This window comes from Patagioenas fasciata, chromosome 19, assembly GCF_037038585.1.
Source record: "Patagioenas fasciata isolate bPatFas1 chromosome 19, bPatFas1.hap1, whole genome shotgun sequence".
NCBI lineage: Eukaryota > Metazoa > Chordata > Aves > Columbiformes > Columbidae > Patagioenas > Patagioenas fasciata.
Genome location: NC_092538.1, coordinates 13,479,453 through 13,497,500, shown reverse-complemented (window position 1 = coordinate 13,497,500; position 18,048 = coordinate 13,479,453). Strand labels below are relative to the sequence as shown.

General features: G+C 56.2%; 1 long non-coding RNA gene across 1 annotated transcript; it reads right to left on the bottom strand.

Annotated features, from left to right (window-relative positions):
• Positions 1-16,247: 16,247 nt before the first annotated feature.
• Positions 16,248-16,586, bottom strand: LOC139829401 (uncharacterized). The gene is made up of 3 exons (XR_011741887.1): positions 16,516-16,586; positions 16,387-16,438; positions 16,248-16,295 (listed from the first exon to the last, which is right to left on the bottom strand). It is a non-coding gene; the product is annotated as an uncharacterized lncRNA (long non-coding RNA).
• Positions 16,587-18,048: the final 1,462 nt, after the last annotated feature.

The window sequence follows — 18,048 nt, the reverse complement described above, 5'->3', positions numbered from 1 at the left end:
ACCCTAACCCTAACCCTAACCCTAACCCTAACCCTAACCCTAACCCTAACCCTAACCCTAACCCTAACCCTAACCCTAACCCTAACCCTAACCCTAACCCTAACCCTAACCCTAACCCTAACCCTAACCCTAACCCTAACCCTAACCCTAACCCTAACCCTAACCCTAACCCTAACCCTAACCCTAACCCTAACCCTAACCCTAACCCTAACCCTAACCCTAACCCTAACCCTAACCCTAACCCTAACCCTAACCCTAACCCTAACCCTAACCCTAACCCTAACCCTAACCCTAACCCTAACCCTAACCCTAACCCTAACCCTAACCCTAACCCTAACCCTAACCCTAACCCTAACCCTAACCCTAACCCTAACCCTAACCCTAACCCTAACCCTAACCCTAACCCTAACCCTAACCCTAACCCTAACCCTAACCCTAACCCTAACCCTAACCCTAACCCTAACCCTAACCCTAACCCTAACCCTAACCCTAACCCTAACCCTAACCCTAACCCTAACCCTAACCCTAACCCTAACCCTAACCCTAACCCTAACCCTAACCCTAACCCTAACCCTAACCCTAACCCTAACCCTAACCCTAACCCTAACCCTAACCCTAACCCTAACCCTAACCCTAACCCTAACCCTAACCCTAACCCTAACCCTAACCCTAACCCTAACCCTAACCCTAACCCTAACCCTAACCCTAACCCTAACCCTAACCCTAACCCTAACCCTAACCCTAACCCTAACCCTAACCCTAACCCTAACCCTAACCCTAACCCTAACCCTAACCCTAACCCTAACCCTAACCCTAACCCTAACCCTAACCCTAACCCTAACCCTAACCCTAACCCTAACCCTAACCCTAACCCTAACCCTAACCCTAACCCTAACCCTAACCCTAACCCTAACCCTAACCCTAACCCTAACCCTAACCCTAACCCTAACCCTAACCCTAACCCTAACCCTAACCCTAACCCTAACCCTAACCCTAACCCTAACCCTAACCCTAACCCTAACCCTAACCCTAACCCTAACCCTAACCCTAACCCTAACCCTAACCCTAACCCTAACCCTAACCCTAACCCTAACCCTAACCCTAACCCTAACCCTAACCCTAACCCTAACCCTAACCCTAACCCTAACCCTAACCCTAACCCTAACCCTAACCCTAACCCTAACCCTAACCCTAACCCTAACCCTAACCCTAACCCTAACCCTAACCCTAACCCTAACCCTAACCCTAACCCTAACCCTAACCCTAACCCTAACCCTAACCCTAACCCTAACCCTAACCCTAACCCTAACCCTAACCCTAACCCTAACCCTAACCCTAACCCTAACCCTAACCCTAACCCTAACCCTAACCCTAACCCTAACCCTAACCCTAACCCTAACCCTAACCCTAACCCTAACCCTAACCCTAACCCTAACCCTAACCCTAACCCTAACCCTAACCCTAACCCTAACCCTAACCCTAACCCTAACCCTAACCCTAACCCTAACCCTAACCCTAACCCTAACCCTAACCCTAACCCTAACCCTAACCCTAACCCTAACCCTAACCCTAACCCTAACCCTAACCCTAACCCTAACCCTAACCCTAACCCTAACCCTAACCCTAACCCTAACCCTAACCCTAACCCTAACCCTAACCCTAACCCTAACCCTAACCCTAACCCTAACCCTAACCCTAACCCTAACCCTAACCCTAACCCTAACCCTAACCCTAACCCTAACCCTAACCCTAACCCTAACCCTAACCCTAACCCTAACCCTAACCCTAACCCTAACCCTAACCCTAACCCTAACCCTAACCCTAACCCTAACCCTAACCCTAACCCTAACCCTAACCCTAACCCTAACCCTAACCCTAACCCTAACCCTAACCCTAACCCTAACCCTAACCCTAACCCTAACCCTAACCCTAACCCTAACCCTAACCCTAACCCTAACCCTAACCCTAACCCTAACCCTAACCCTAACCCTAACCCTAACCCTAACCCTAACCCTAACCCTAACCCTAACCCTAACCCTAACCCTAACCCTAACCCTAACCCTAACCCTAACCCTAACCCTAACCCTAACCCTAACCCTAACCCTAACCCTAACCCTAACCCTAACCCTAACCCTAACCCTAACCCTAACCCTAACCCTAACCCTAACCCTAACCCTAACCCTAACCCTAACCCTAACCCTAACCCTAACCCTAACCCTAACCCTAACCCTAACCCTAACCCTAACCCTAACCCTAACCCTAACCCTAACCCTAACCCTAACCCTAACCCTAACCCTAACCCTAACCCTAACCCTAACCCTAACCCTAACCCTAACCCTAACCCTAACCCTAACCCTAACCCTAACCCTAACCCTAACCCTAACCCTAACCCTAACCCTAACCCTAACCCTAACCCTAACCCTAACCCTAACCCTAACCGTAACGCGGGGGAAGCACGTCAGAGGAAGCACGTGACAGGAAGCACGTCAGAGGAAGCACGTGACAGGAAGCACGTCAGAGGAAGCACGTGACAGGAAGCACGTCAGAGGAAGCACGTGACAGGAAGCACGTCAGAGGAAGCACGTGACAGGAAGCACGTCAGAGGAAGCACGTGACAGGAAGCACGTCAGAGGAAGCACGTGACAGGAAGCACGTCAGAGGAAGCACGTGACAGGAAGCACGTCAGAGGAAGCACGTGACAGGAAGCACGTCAGAGGAAGCACGTGACAGGAAGCACGTCAGAGGAAGCACGTGACAGGAAGCACGTCAGAGGAAGCACGTGACAGGAAGCACGTCAGAGGAAGCACGTGACAGGAAGCACGTCAGAGGAAGCACGTGACAGGAAGCACGTCAGAGGAAGCACGTGACAGGAAGCACGTCAGAGGAAGCACGTGACAGGAAGCACGTCAGAGGAAGCACGTGACAGGAAGCACGTCAGAGGAAGCACGTGACAGGAAGCACGTCAGAGGAAGCACGTGACAGGAAGCACGTCAGAGGAAGCACGTGACAGGAAGCACGTCAGAGGAAGCACGTGACAGGAAGCACGTCAGAGGAAGCACGTGACAGGAAGCACGTCAGAGGAAGCACGTGACAGGAAGCACGTCAGAGGAAGCACGTGACAGGAAGCACGTCAGAGGAAGCACGTGACAGGAAGCACGTCAGAGGAAGCACGTGACAGGAAGCACGTCAGAGGAAGCACGTGACAGGAAGCACGTCAGAGGAAGCACGTGACAGGAAGCACGTCAGAGGAAGCACGTGACAGGAAGCACGTCAGAGGAAGCACGTGACAGGAAGCACGTCAGAGGAAGCACGTGACAGGAAGCACGTCAGAGGAAGCACGTGACAGGAAGCACGTCAGAGGAAGCACGTGACAGGAAGCACGTCAGAGGAAGCACGTGACAGGAAGCACGTCAGAGGAAGCACGTGACAGGAAGCACGTCAGAGGAAGCACGTGACAGGAAGCACGTCAGAGGAAGCACGTGACAGGAAGCACGTCAGAGGAAGCACGTGACAGGAAGCACGTCAGAGGAAGCACGTGACAGGAAGCACGTCAGAGGAAGCACGTGACAGGAAGCACGTCAGAGGAAGCACGTGACAGGAAGCACGTCAGAGGAAGCACGTGACAGGAAGCACGTCAGAGGAAGCACGTGACAGGAAGCACGTCAGAGGAAGCACGTGACAGGAAGCACGTCAGAGGAAGCACGTGAGAGGAAGCACGTCAGAGGAAGCACGTGACAGGAAGCACGTCAGAGGAAGCACGTGACAGGAAGCACGTCAGAGGAAGCACGTGACAGGAAGCACGTCAGAGGAAGCACGTGACAGGAAGCACGTCAGAGGAAGCACGTGACAGGAAGCACGTCAGAGGAAGCACGTGACAGGAAGCACGTCAGAGGAAGCACGTGACAGGACGCAGGTGACAGGAAGCAGGTGACAGGAAGCACGTGGAGGGAAGTACGTGGCGGGAAGCAGTAGGCGCTACATATGTTTGTGTACTTTTAAATTTTTGTGGGTGGAGCTGTGAAGGGGTCTGACTAGTTGTGAAAGAGGTGTGAAAGGGGTATGAAAGGGGTGTTAGTGCTGGTATTTCTGGTTTGTATTGTTTTGTTTTTTTATGATTTTTGTTGTGGTGGTGGCGAAAAAAAATTTTGCCTAATTTGCATAATTAATTAGGTAATTAGCATAATTAATTACTTAATTTGTGTAATTAGTACTGTAATTACTATGGTTGTATGTTATTGGTTAGGTTTTATGTCAGGTGTTGTTGGGTTTTTCAGGGTGTTGTTATTGTGTATTTAGTAGGTGCTTATTTGGGTTTCTAATTTTTGTATAGAAAAAGAAGAAAAACTAAAAGTCCGGTGCAGCAGTAGGGGTTTGGGTGCTCTAGGGGAGTACTGGAATTTATTTTTAATTTTTTTTTTTTTTTCCAAATCCCCTAGAGCACCCAAAGCCCTACTGCTGCACCTGAAAAAAGTGAGGAAGAAGCAATCCTTAATTCAGAAATAAACTAAGACTGCATTTTATTTTATTTTATTTTTCTTCAGTTTATTGAAAATGACAAACTCATCTAATGTGACATCCAAATGAAACCCTTCCGGAACTGCACACTTGATGCCCTTCGACCTCTCCGACTGCTCTGCTTGCTCTAAGTCCGTCGAACGGACGCTCCGACACGGACGGACTCCGACGTGCGTACCGATGAAGTCCAACGCCCAGGTGTACGAAGTCCGGCACGGAAGATTGACGCCGACTCCGGCGTGCCCGTAGACGGGGACGAAGTCCGACGTGCGTGGAGGCGAAGTCCGATCCGACCGTGGACGCAGACGGACCGAGTCTGACCCTCACGCCGCTCGAGACGGATCTCCACGTGGACGTGCCGGACGGCGACACGGTCCGGCGCGTGCTCGCCGTCGACGCGTTCTCGAAGCCTCTCACGCCGGTGAAACTTCTCCGACTGAAAAAGATGCCGGACGACGACGAGGTACGGCTGCTTTACTGCCTGTGTGAAGGAGCTGACTTTGGTAGAGCTAGGTCCCTCAAACTCAATATTACCAAAGAAATTAGAGGGAGTTGTAATAAATAGTAACATCACATACAAACAGCTTGCTATTTCATCCTTCCCTTATCACTATGACCGTAACACAGAAAACTCCCCCACGGTACGGCATTTTGTCGCAACCTGTCACGGCACCGAGGCTACGGGGAATATCGTGGCCTTCGTACGGAGCCCTCGCGAAAGATAGTTCCGGACCGTGGGGATTTACACACTCTTCGCGACCCCGTCCCTTTGACCGCGCCACGGAAGGGACTACTCCCTGCTCTGACTCTTGTACGGAGTATCCTCCGGACAGGTAACCGAAACCGCTAACGCACACCTTGATAACGTATTTTACCTATTTTGTTTATCATGCTAAGCAGAGAAGCCAACTCCTCTATCTCACGTCATCCCTGACGTGGCGTTACGGACGATGACACGCTCCCGTCGCGACCCTGACCGACTCGTGGGCCGTTTAGTTCGACCGCTGCCGGGGCGACCGTGACCGGCTTTCCGGGACCGTTCCCTACATGAACCTCCTGGCCGCTACCGACCGAGACCGCGATCCGGAATGACCGTCACCTGAAAAGCTGCTCCCGGAGCCTGGACGATCCCCCCGCCTCCGAAACCGCCGTCCCGGTCGGACCCGAAACGAAACGCTGACCGTGAACTTCGCCTGGCGGCCGGGACCTGGGAAAAAACACCCTCCTGGGGGGGCGGAGCATGGGAATCCCCTGGCAGTGGCTTCTTTTCCTATTTCAACTTTTTTCTCCTTTTCAGGTAAATTTCAAAATAAACCTGCCAAGAAAACAACTACCCCAAAACACAATCCTACCAGACGTCACAGCTAAACGGCACCGCTCACTCCGATACCGAACCCGCCGGCCTCTCGCACGGCGGCCGTTCTCCCGGCTCGAACCGTGGCCCCGTGCCCGTGTCGCCCCTCGGGAACGTCGTTCCCAAGAGCCTGGAAAATGGCCCTGCCTGCCAAAACCCCGGTCCTACGGCCAACCCTGTGCAAACCTTGGTGACGAATGTCACCTCACAGAGTGGCCGGGACCGGGGAAAAAAAAACCCAGCCGGGGGAAAAAAAAAAATCCCCCGGCTGGGGTTTTTTTATTCTATTTTAAAATTGAAATGTACCTGAAAAGGAAAAACCATTACACTGCAAGGACAAAAGCCCACAACCCAGAAACACAAACACACCAAATCTCACAGCTCACCACACCGCTCATTCACCCGACAAAGCCACCTCACACATCACATCCATTGTCCCCTCTGCACCATTGCCCCTCGGGAACGTTGTTCCCGGGAGCCTCGCATGGCCCTGCCTGCCAAAACCCCGGTCCTACGGCCTCCCGCCTCCGAACCTTGGCGACGAACGTCGCCTCGCGGAGCGGCCGGGACCGGGGAAAAAAAAAACCCAGCCAGGGGAAAAAAAAAAAATCCCCCGGCTGGGGTTTTTTTATTCTATTTTAAAATTGAAATGTACCTGAAAAGGAAAAACCATTAAACTGCAAGGACAAAAGCCCACAACCCAGAAACACAAACACACCAAATCTCACAGCTCACCACACCGCTCATTCACCCAACAAAGCCACCTCCCGCATCACAGCCACTCTCCCCTATGCACCATTGCCCCTCGGGAACGTTGTTCCCGGGAGCCTCAAATGGCCCTGCCTGCCAAAACCCCGGTCCTACGGCCGACCCCGTGCGAACCTTGGCGACGAACGTCGCCTCACGGAGCGGCCGGGACCGGGGAAAAAAAAACCCAGCCGGGGGAAAAAAAAAAAATCCCCCGGCTGGGGTTTTTTTATTCTATTTTAAAATTGAAATGTACCTGAAAAGGAAAAACCATTAAACTGCAAGGACAAAAAACCCACAACCCCAACTATACAAATGCATCACAATCACACGGCTGACCGCACCACTCATTCACCTACCAAACCCACCCCACGCCGCACCCATCGTCGCCTCTGTGCCGTCACCCCTCGGGAACGTTGATCCCGGGAGCCTCGAATGGCCCTGCCTGCCAAAACCCCGGTCCTACGGCCTCCCGCCTCCGAACCTTGGCGACGAACGTCGCCTCGCGGAGCGGCCGGGACCGGGGAAAAAAAAACCCAGCCGGGGGAAAAAAAAAAAAAATCCCCCGGCTGGGGTTTTTTTATTCTATTTTAAAATTGAAATGTACCTGAAAAGGAAAAAACATTAAACTGCAAGGACAAAAACCCACAACCCCAACTGTACAAATGCATCACAATCACACGGCTGACCGCACCGCTCATTCACCTACCAAACCCACCCCACGCCGCACCCATCGTCACCTCTGTGCCGTCGCCCCTCGGGAACGTTGTTCCCGGGAGCCTCGAATGGCCCTGCCTGCCAAAACCCTGGTCCTACGGCCTCCCGCCTCCGAACCTTGGCGACGAACGTCGCCTCGCGGAGCGGCCGGGACCGGGGAAAAAAAAAACCCAGCCGGGGGAAAAAAAAAAATCCCCCGGCTGGGGTTTTTTTATTCTATTTTAAAATCTAAAAGAACCTGAAAAGGAAAAACCATTAACCTGCAAGGACAACAACCCACAACCCAGAAACACAAACGCACCAGATCACACAGCTCAGCACACCGCTCATTCACCCGACAAAGCCACCCCACGCATCACAGCCATCGTCCCCTCTACGCCGTCGCCCCTCGGGAACATTGTTCCCGGGAGCCTCGAATGGCCCTACCTGCCAAAACCCCGGTCCTACGGCCTCCCGCCTCCAAACCTTGGCGACAAACGTCGCCTCGCGGAGCGGCCGGGACCGGGGAAAAAAAAACCCAGCCGGGGGAAAAAAAAAAATCCCCCGGCTGGGGTTTTTTTATTCTATTTTAAAATCTAAAAGAACCTGAAAAGGAAAAACCATTAACCTGCAAGGACAACAACCCACAACCCAGAAACACAAACGCACCAGATCACACAGCTCAGCACACCGCTCATTCACCCGACAAAGCCACCCCACGCATCACAGCCATCGTCCCCTCTACGCCGTCACCCCTCGGGAACGTTGTTCCCGGGAGCCTCGAATGGCCCTGCCTGCCAAAACCCCGGTCCTACAGCCGTCCCCGTCCGAACGTTGGCGACGAACGTCGCCTCGCGGAGCGGCCGGGACCGGGGAAAAAAAAACCCAGCCGGGGGAAAAAAAAAAAATCCCCCGGCTGGGGTTTTTTTATTCTATTTTAAAATTGAAATGTACCTGAAAAGGAAAAAACATTAACCTGCAAGGACAAAAACCCACAACCCCAACTATACAAATGCGCCACAATCACACGGCTCACCGCACCGCTCATTCACCTACCAAACCCACCCCACCCTCACACGGCACCCGTCGTCCCCTCTGTGCCGTCGCTCCTCGGGAACGTCGTTCCCGAGAGCCTCGGATGGCCCTGCCTGCCGAAACCCCGGTCCTACGGCCTCCCGCCTCCGAACCTTGGCGACGAACGTCGCCTCGCGGAGCGGCCGGGACCGGGGAAAAAAAAACCCAGCCGGGGGAAAAAAAAAAAAATCCCCCGGCTGGGGTTTTTTTATTCTATTTTAAAATTGAAATGTACCTGAAAAGGAAAAACCATTAACCTGCAAGGACAAAAACCCACAACCCCAAAATACAAACGCACCAGATCACACAGCTCAGCACAACTCTCATTCACCTACCAAACCCACACTCACACTGCAGCCCTCGTCCCCTCTGTGCCATCGCCTCTCGGGAACCCGGCTCCCGGGAGCCTCCGAAATGGCCCTGCCTGCCGAAACCCGGCCCGAGGGCCTCCCGCCTCCGAACCTCGGCGACGAACGTCGCCTCGCGGAGCGGCCGGGACCGGGGGAAAAACCCGGTCGGGGGGGATGGATCCCCCGGCTGGAGTTTTTTATTCTTTAACTTTGGAATTTACCTGAAAAGGAAAAAAAATTGAACCTCCAAGGACAAATAACTACAGCCCCGAGCCGAGTTCGCTCGAGGTTTCGCGCTATCCGAACGCTCTGCGCGTCGTCTACCCCGTCGACCGTTTGTTCCTCTCCCGAAGATTGGCTTGACACGGAGATTTCACGCTTGGCACTTATTTCCCTTTCCATCCTTCATATAGTTCTTGACCGCGGTGACCTATTCTCGCTCGGCTTCCCGATCCCGTCGATTACCGCGACCACCTTCCTCTGAGATTCCGCGACTCAAACTCGACCCGCGTCTCCGTCGCCGAACGCCGACGTTGCCCGCGATCCCCCCGACGTCGCTCGGTCTCGCCGGACGGCTTGGGCTGAGGCGGAATGTAATGGCGAGGGACGCTAATGCTGACTAGGAGGACAGAACATGCTAAGCGAATTCGGCTGAAACTTGATGCGGAGCGATTTCGACGTGGACGGGAGATGCCGAAGGCTACGGGGAGGCCTTTCCGTCGAGGCGTGAGGTTGGGATCGGACCCCCTCGCTTTCTAAACTCCTCTGCGGACGGGAGCCCGGGTGCGGCCGGATCCGAACTCGGCCCCGCGCTGGATCTACGGTCGGCCTCCCGGCCGTGCGGGGGACAGGGAAAACACCTAAGATATTATATTGACATATGGCTAAAGGACTGGATGTGCACACCTGACTCCTTATACCGCTCAGCCTGAATTTCAGAATGGCATCGCTCTACGCCTCGGCGTCCATACCACCCTTCCAGAGGCACGGGGACGGTTGATCGTGGTCTAAGTCCTCGGTCTATCGGGGCGACCTCTCGGGCAAAATCCGTGTAAATAACCAACCGAACGGAGCGGTACTGCGGGAAGGCTGACCGGAGCTGCCGCTTCTGCTGAGGTCCCGGCCGAGCGTGGAAATCCCTGGGTATTTATACCCTTACAAACTATTCACCCGCCCCTCTACGCTGCGATTCGGTCCGATAGCGATAGCCGACTCTCCGGTCTTCTCGCTTCTGGGCGGATCCTTTGCGCCGACCTCGCGCCGGACTCGGCTCTGCGCGGCCGTAGATTCGGTTTACGGTCCGTGGGAGCGTCCCGACGGCCTCGAACGTGGCGTTTTCGGCGACGGAAGCCTATTCCTGCGGGAACGTGTAAAGCGCGCCTTACGGGATGGGTGACGATCGGAGTCTGTAGCTGCTTTTGTTACCGTCGAGTAAAGGCTATAATTATGAGTGCTACATAGCCTAATAAAACGCCTTGTTATAAGTGAGTCGTGTTCACAATGTAGTCCCCTGCAAAAAAAAAATACAAAAAGATTTCATTAAAACAGGCTTTGTCTATGAAATAACAGCACACCACAGAAAACACTAGTCAACAATGGTCTCTGTAACAACTGCAAAACACCACTAAAAGTACTTACAACTCCCCTGCCCCCAGCTACTGCGTCCCAGATGACTACTGGCTACACATTTTAACACGTCAACAGATTAACCGTGGACTCCTAGAGCTCACTCCACCCGCCCCTGACTCCACACCGCCGGGCAGAGCAGCTCCGAGCCGAATGCGCACGTGCGCAGACCAACGCGCCACAGAACGTTACAGACGACATCATGTCAACAACACCAACAACACCCAACGATGGGAACAACTCCCAAGCACAGAGGCATTGATCAAAAGAACCTGCAGGGGGGTAGTGGTGTGGCGAGGAGCCTCCACTGCAACCCCAGAAAACAAAGGAGGCGAACGTCACAGCCCCTTATGAGACGGCGGCACTGGCGCACACACACGCAGAGACGGCGGCACTGGCGCACACACACGCAGAGACGGCGGCACTGGCGCACACACACGCAGAGACGGCGGCACTGGCGCACACACACGCAGAGACGGCGGCACTGGCGCACACACACGCAGAGACGGCGGCACTGGCGCACACACACGCAGAGGAGACGGCGGCACTGGCGCACACACACGCAGAGGAGACGGCGGCACTGGCGCGCACACACGCAGAGGAGACGGCGGCGCTACTTAAAAACTTCAAGATGCTGGGAAGAAGTGCCAGTCCCTGAGACTGGAGTGGTACAGAGCAGAGCTGCTGATGCAGCCCAGAACTACACCATAAAACACAACTGAGCAGAAACAACCAAAATGCAAAAACCATTCACACTTTCAGCTACTGATACAATAAAACTGGGACCCAATTGGCGCTACGCCAATTGGCTCTGGCGTTCAAAATCCCAGGATGGCGCCTGGGATCCCTGTCGGGTCCCTCAAACGCGATGAGACCCCGGGATCATCTGACAGGCACGATGCAAGCCTCCCGACCTGCAATACAACACTGACACTGCTTAAAAACTTCAAGATGCTGGGAAGAAGTGCCAGTCCCTTAGACTGGAGGGGTACAGAGCAGAGCTGCTGATGCAGCCCAGAACTACACCATAAAACACAACTGAGCAGAAACATCCAAAATGCAAAAACCATTCACACTTTCAGCTACTGATACAATAAAACTGGGACCCAATTGGCGCTACGCCAATTGGCTCTGGCGTTCAAAATCCCGGGATGGCGCCCGGGATCCCTGTCAAATCCCTCAAACGCGATGAGACCCCGGGATCGTCTGACAGGCACAACGCAAGCCTCCTGACCTGCAACACAACACTGACACTACTTAAAAACTTCAAGATGCTGGGAAGAAGTGCCAGTCCCTTAGACTGGAGGGGTACAGAGCAGAGCTGCCGATGCAGCCCAGAACTACACCATAAAACGCAACTGAGCAGAAACATCCAAAATGCAAAAACCATTCACACTTTCAACTACTGATACAAGAAAACCGGGACCCGATTGGCGCTACGCCAACTGGCACCGGTGTTCCGGATCCCGGGATGGCGCCCGGGATCCCTGTCGGGTCCCTCAAGCGCGACGAGACCCCGGGATCCTCTGACAGGCACAATGCAAGCCTCCCGACCTGCAACACAACACTGACACGAGGCTGGAGCTGCCCTGCCCGGGACACGCTGGCATCGCACTGTGAAGTTCCCTGGATCCTTCGCCTGCCTAAAAGGGACTGTTCCTGGAGCACCCTTGCCCCAAAGAGAACTTTACCCCCCTCCCTGCAGTTCCCAACCCCTTCCCAGCCCCCCAGCCTCCACTTATCTTTCAGAGGGCCAAGAGACTGAATCCATCTTCAACAGAGGAAAACACCACATGTGCTGATGGAGATCTTCCTGCATCGCCAGGTTCCTCCTCGACATCTGCAATAACACAAGAAAACACGCGCTCACTAAGCAGAGCGAGCACACAATATAAAGGCACAAGGCACATCTTAGCTCTGACACCACGCACCCACCCACCTGCTTACGGCGCTCTGCTCGGCTCTTCCGTCGCTCTTTCGTGCCAGGTTGTCCCTCTGCATCTGAAATCAAGGTATTCAACAAGTCACCCAAATGCTCATCAACAGCTTGACCATTCCACAGGTCTGCTTTCTATTCAGGAATCCCACCCGACACTCTAATTGAGTCCCTAAAACACTGGGGAAGGGACTGCCAGCTCCCCTGCCCACAGCTACTGCATCCCAGATGACCGCACAACCTTTGCCTACACAATTGAATCTGTCAACAGATTAACCCTGGACTCCTAGAGTTCTCTCCACCCGCCCCTGACTCCACACCGCCGGGCAGAGCAGCTCCGAGCCGAACGTGCACGTGCGCAGACAAACGGGCCACAGAACGCTATGGACGACACGACCGCAACGGCACCGAAAACGCTCTGCAATGACAGTGACCCAAAACCAGAGACGGCATCAATCAAAACGCCCTGCAGGGAGGCAGTGATGAGGCAAGGAGCCTCTTCTGCAACCCCAGGAAAAAGGAGCTGAACATCATGGCCCCTTATGAGACGGCGCCTCTGGGGCGCACGCACGCACGCAGAGACGGCGCCTCTGGGGCGCACGCACGCACGCAGAGACGGCGCCTCTGGGGCGCACGCACGCACGCAGAGACGGCGGCTCTGGGGCGCACGCACGCACGCAGAGACGGCGGCTCTGGGGCGCACGCACGCACGCAGAGACGGCGGCTCTGGGGCGCACGCACGCACGCAGAGACGGCGGCTCTGGGGCGCACGCACGCACGCAGAGACGGCGGCTCTGGGGCGCACGCACGCACGCAGAGACGGCGGCTCTGGGGCGCACGCACGCACGCAGAGACGGCGGCTCTGGGGCGCACGCACGCACGCAGAGACGGCGGCTCTGGGGCGCACGCACGCACGCAGAGACGGCGGCTCTGGGGCGCACGCACGCACGCAGAGACGGCGGCTCTGGGGCGCACGCACGCACGCAGAGACGGCGGCTCTGGGGCGCACGCACGCACGCAGAGACGGCGGCTCTGGGGCGCACGCACGCACGCAGAGACGGCGGCTCTGGGGCGCACGCACGCACGCAGAGACGGCGGCTCTGGGGCGCACGCACGCACGCAGAGACGGCGGCTCTGGGGCGCACGCACGCACGCAGAGACGGCGGCTCTGGGGCGCACGCACGCACGCAGAGACGGCGGCTCTGGGGCGCACGCACGCACGCAGAGACGGCGGCTCTGGGGCGCACGCACGCACGCAGAGACGGCGGCTCTGGGGCGCACGCACGCACGCAGAGACGGCGGCTCTGGGGCGCACGCACGCACGCAGAGACGGCGGCTCTGGGGCGCACGCACGCACGCAGAGACGGCGGCTCTGGGGCGCACGCACGCACGCAGAGACGGCGGCTCTGGGGCGCACGCACGCACGCAGAGACGGCGGCGCTACTTAAAAACTTCAAGATGCTGGGAAGAAGTGCCAGTCCCTTAGACTGGAGGGGTACAGAGCAGAGCTGCCGATGCAGTCCAGAATGACACCATAAAACACAACTGAGCAGAAACATCCAAAACGCAAAAACCATCCACGCTTTCAGCTGCTGATACAAGAAAACCGGGACCCGATTGGCACTACGCCAACTGGCACCGGCGTTCCGGATCCCGGGATGGCGCCCGGGATCCCTGTCGGGTCCCTCAAGCGCGACGAGACCCCGGGATCCTCTGACAGGCACGATGCAAGCCTCCCGACCTGCAATACAACACTGACACGAGGCTGGAGCTGCCCTGCCCGGGACACGCTGGCATCGCACTGTGAAGTTCCCTGGACCCTTCCCCTGCCCAAAAGGGACTGTTCCTGGAGCACCCTTGCCCCAAAGAGAACTTCACCCCCCTCCCTGCAGTTCCCAACCCCTTCCCAGCCCCCCAGCCTCCACTTATCTTTCAGAGGGCCAAGAGACTGAATCCATCTTCAACAGAGGAAAACACCACATGTGCTGATGGAGATCTTCCTGCATCGCCGGGTTCCTCCTCGACATCTGCAATAACACAAGAAAACACGCGCTCACTAAGCAGAGCGAGCACACAATATAAAGGCACAAGGCACATCTTCGCTCTGACACCACGCACCGACCCACCTGCTTACGGCGCTCTGCTCGGCTCTTCCGTCGCTCTTTCGTGCCAGGTTGTCCCTCTGCATCTGAAATCAAGGTATTCAACAAGTCACCCAAATGCTCATCAACAGCTTGACCATTCCACAGGTCTGCTTTCTATTCAGGAATCCCACCCGACACTCTAATTGAGTCCCTAAAACACTGGGGAAGGGACTGCCAGCTCCCCTGCCCACAGCTACTGCATCCCAGATGACCGCACAACCTTTGCCTACACAATTGAATCTGTCAACAGATTAACCCTGGACTCCTAGAGTTCTCTCCACCCGCCCCTGACTCCACACCGCCGGGCAGAGCAGCTCCGAGCCGAACGTGCACGTGCGCAGACAAACGCGCCACGGAACGCTATGGACGACACGACCGCAATGGCACCGAAAACGCTCCGCAACGACAGCGACGCCAAAACCAGAGACGGCATCGATCAAAACGCCCTGCAGGGAGGCAGTGATGAGGCAAGGAGCCTCTTCTGCAGCCCCACGAAAAAGGAGCCCAACGTCACGGTCCCTTATGAGACGGCGGCACTGGTGTACACACACACGCAGAGACGGCGGCACTGGCGCACACACACAGAGGAGACGGCGGCACTGGCGCACACACACAGAGGAGACGGCGGCACCGGCGCACACACACACGCAGAGGAGACGGCGGCACTGGCGCACACACACATGCAGAGGAGACGGCGGCACGACCTAAGAACTTCTTCCCAGCATCTTGAAGTGCCAGTCCCTGGGACTGGAGGGGTAGAGAGCAGAGCTGCTGAAGCAGCCCAGATTGACACCATAAATCACAACTGACCAGAAACGTCCAAAATGCAAGCACCGTCCACGCTTTTGGCTGATGATACAATAATCCAGCACCCGACTGGCACTACGCCAATTAACACCGGCATTCCGGATCCCGGGATGGCACCTGAGAGGCCCGTTGGGCCCCCGGAGCGCAGCGAGACCCCGGGATCGTCTGACAGGCGCGAGGCAGGCTTCCCGAACTACACGACAACGCAGACGCAGGCTGGAGCTGCCCTGCCTGGCACGTGCTGGCGTCGCGCTGTAAAGTTCCCTGGGCCCTTTACCCACCCAAAGGGGACTTTTCCTGGACAGCCCTTTCCCTTATCGGAACTTTACCCCCAGCCCTGCGATTCCCGGCCCCTTCCCGGCCCCCGTGCCTCCACTTATCTTTCAGAGGGCCGAGGGATCGAATCCACCTTCGACAGAGAAAACGCCACATGTGCTAACGGAGATGTTCCTGCATCGCCGGGGTCCTCTTCAACATCTACGGTAACACAGGAAAACGCACGCTCACTAAGCCGTGCCAGCATACCGTATTGCGGGGTAAACGCCGACTCCTCCCGCGACACCCACCTCCTAAGATCCTCGGCGTTCCGTTCGGCGCGTCGTGTCACAGGTGCGGTCACAAACCCTCGTCGCTCGTAACGCCTAAGACAGCGAGAAACGAAAGAACTGTAGGGCTTGGAGCGAGTCCCCAGACCCACGCTCCTCCACGCCCATACCCCGGCTCACCAGAAACGTTCCTCCGAGTCCAAAGGGCCCAAAAGGAGCCTGCAAAACAAGAAGGAAACGCTGAACCGAGTCACCGGGCGACACCGGGCTCCTCGACACCCGCCGCCGCCTCACCTTCTCGGCTGCTGGTCGGCGTGCGGCTTCGCCCCTCCGAGCCGGTCTGCGGCACCTGCGAAAACAAAGGCACCTGCTCAGACGCTACCTGAAAACAGCCTGCCCACAGACAATTCCATCTCCCGCTCCTTTACCTTGGCCGCTCGCCCGCCTGGCCGCCCTTGCTTTTGACTGCAACGCTGTTGACCACAGAGGTTCAGCTGCCGCCTGTAAAACACAACCCAATGACGCTCACACCTGCACTGGCAACACGGGACCTGAAACGAGCTGCTGCTCTGGCCAAACACTCGTTCCTCACCTTGCCCGAGGAGCTGCGGTGCCGATACCCAGCTTTCCTCTTCGCTTCGCACCTGTAAAACAGACAAACAACCAAACTTAGATAAAGACAGAGGGCACATCTTCCCTCTGACACCACGCACCGACCCACCTGCTTACGGCGCTCTGCTCGGCTCTTCCGTCGCTCTTTCGTGCCAGGTTGTGCCTCTGCATCTGAAATCAAGGTATTCAACAAGTCACCCAGATGCTCATCAACACCTTGACCATTGCACAGGTCTGCTTTCTATTCAGGAATCCCACCTGAAGCTCTAATTGAGTCCCTAAAACACTGGGGAACAGACTGCCAGCTCCCCTGCCCACAGCTACTGCATCCCAGATGACCGCACAACCTTTGCCTACACAATTGAATCTGTCAACAGATTAACCCTGGACTCCTAGAGTTCTCTCCACCCGCCCCTGACTCCACACCGCCGGGCAGAGCAGCTCTGAGCCGAACGTGCACGTGCGCAGACAAACGCGCCACAGAACGCTATGGACGACACGACCGCAACGGCACCGAAAACGCTCTGCAACGACAGTGACCCGAAACCAGAGACGGCACCAATCAAAACGCCCTGCAGGGAGGCAGTGATGAGGCAAGGAGCCTCTTCCGCAGCCCCACGAAAAAGGAGCCCAACGTCACGGCCCCTTACGAGACGGCGGCACTGGCGCGCACACACGCAGAGAGAGACGGCGGCACTGGCGCACACACACACGCAGAGGAGACGGCGGCACGACCTAAAAACTTCTTCCCAGCATCTTGAAGTGCCAGTCCCTGGGACTGGAGGGTAGAGAGCAGAGCTGCTGATGCAGCCCAGATTGACACCATAAATCACAACTGACCACAAACATCCAAAACGCAAGAACCACCCACGCTTTCGGCTGATGATACAATAATCCAGCACCCGATTGGCTCTACGCCAATTAACACCGGCATTCCGGATCCCGGGATGGCACCTGAGAGGCCCGTTGGGCCCCCGGAGCGCAGCGAGACACCGGGATCGTCTGACAGGCGCGAGGCAGGCTTCCCGAGCTACACGACAACGCAGACGCAGGCTGGAGCTGCCCTGCCCGGCACGTGCTGGCGTCGCGCTGTAAAGTTCCCTGGGCCCTTTACCCACCCAAAGGGGACTTTTCCTGGACAGCCCTTTCCCTCATCAGAACTTTACCCCCAGCCCTGCGATTCCCGGCCCCTTCCCGGCCCCCGTGCCTCCACTTATCTTTCAGAGGGTTGTGGGACCAAATCCACCTTCGACAGAGAAAACGCCACATGTGCTAACGGAGATGTTCCTGCATCGCCGGGGTCCTCTTCAACATCTACGGTAACACAGGAAAACGCACGCTCACTAAGGCGTGCCAGCACACGGTATCGCGGGGTAAACGCCGACTCCTCCCGCAACACCCACCTCCTCCTAAGATCCTCGGCGTTCCGTTCGGCGCGTCTTGTCACGGGTGCGGTCACAAACCCTCGTCGCTCATAACGCCTAAGACAGCGAGAAACAAAAGAACTGTAGGGCTTTGAGCGAGTCCCCAGCCCCACGCTCCTCCTCGCCCATACCCCGGCTCACCAGAAACGCTCCTCCGAGTCCAAAGGGCCCAAAAGGAGCCTGCAAAACAAGAAGGAAACGCTGAACCGAGTCACCAC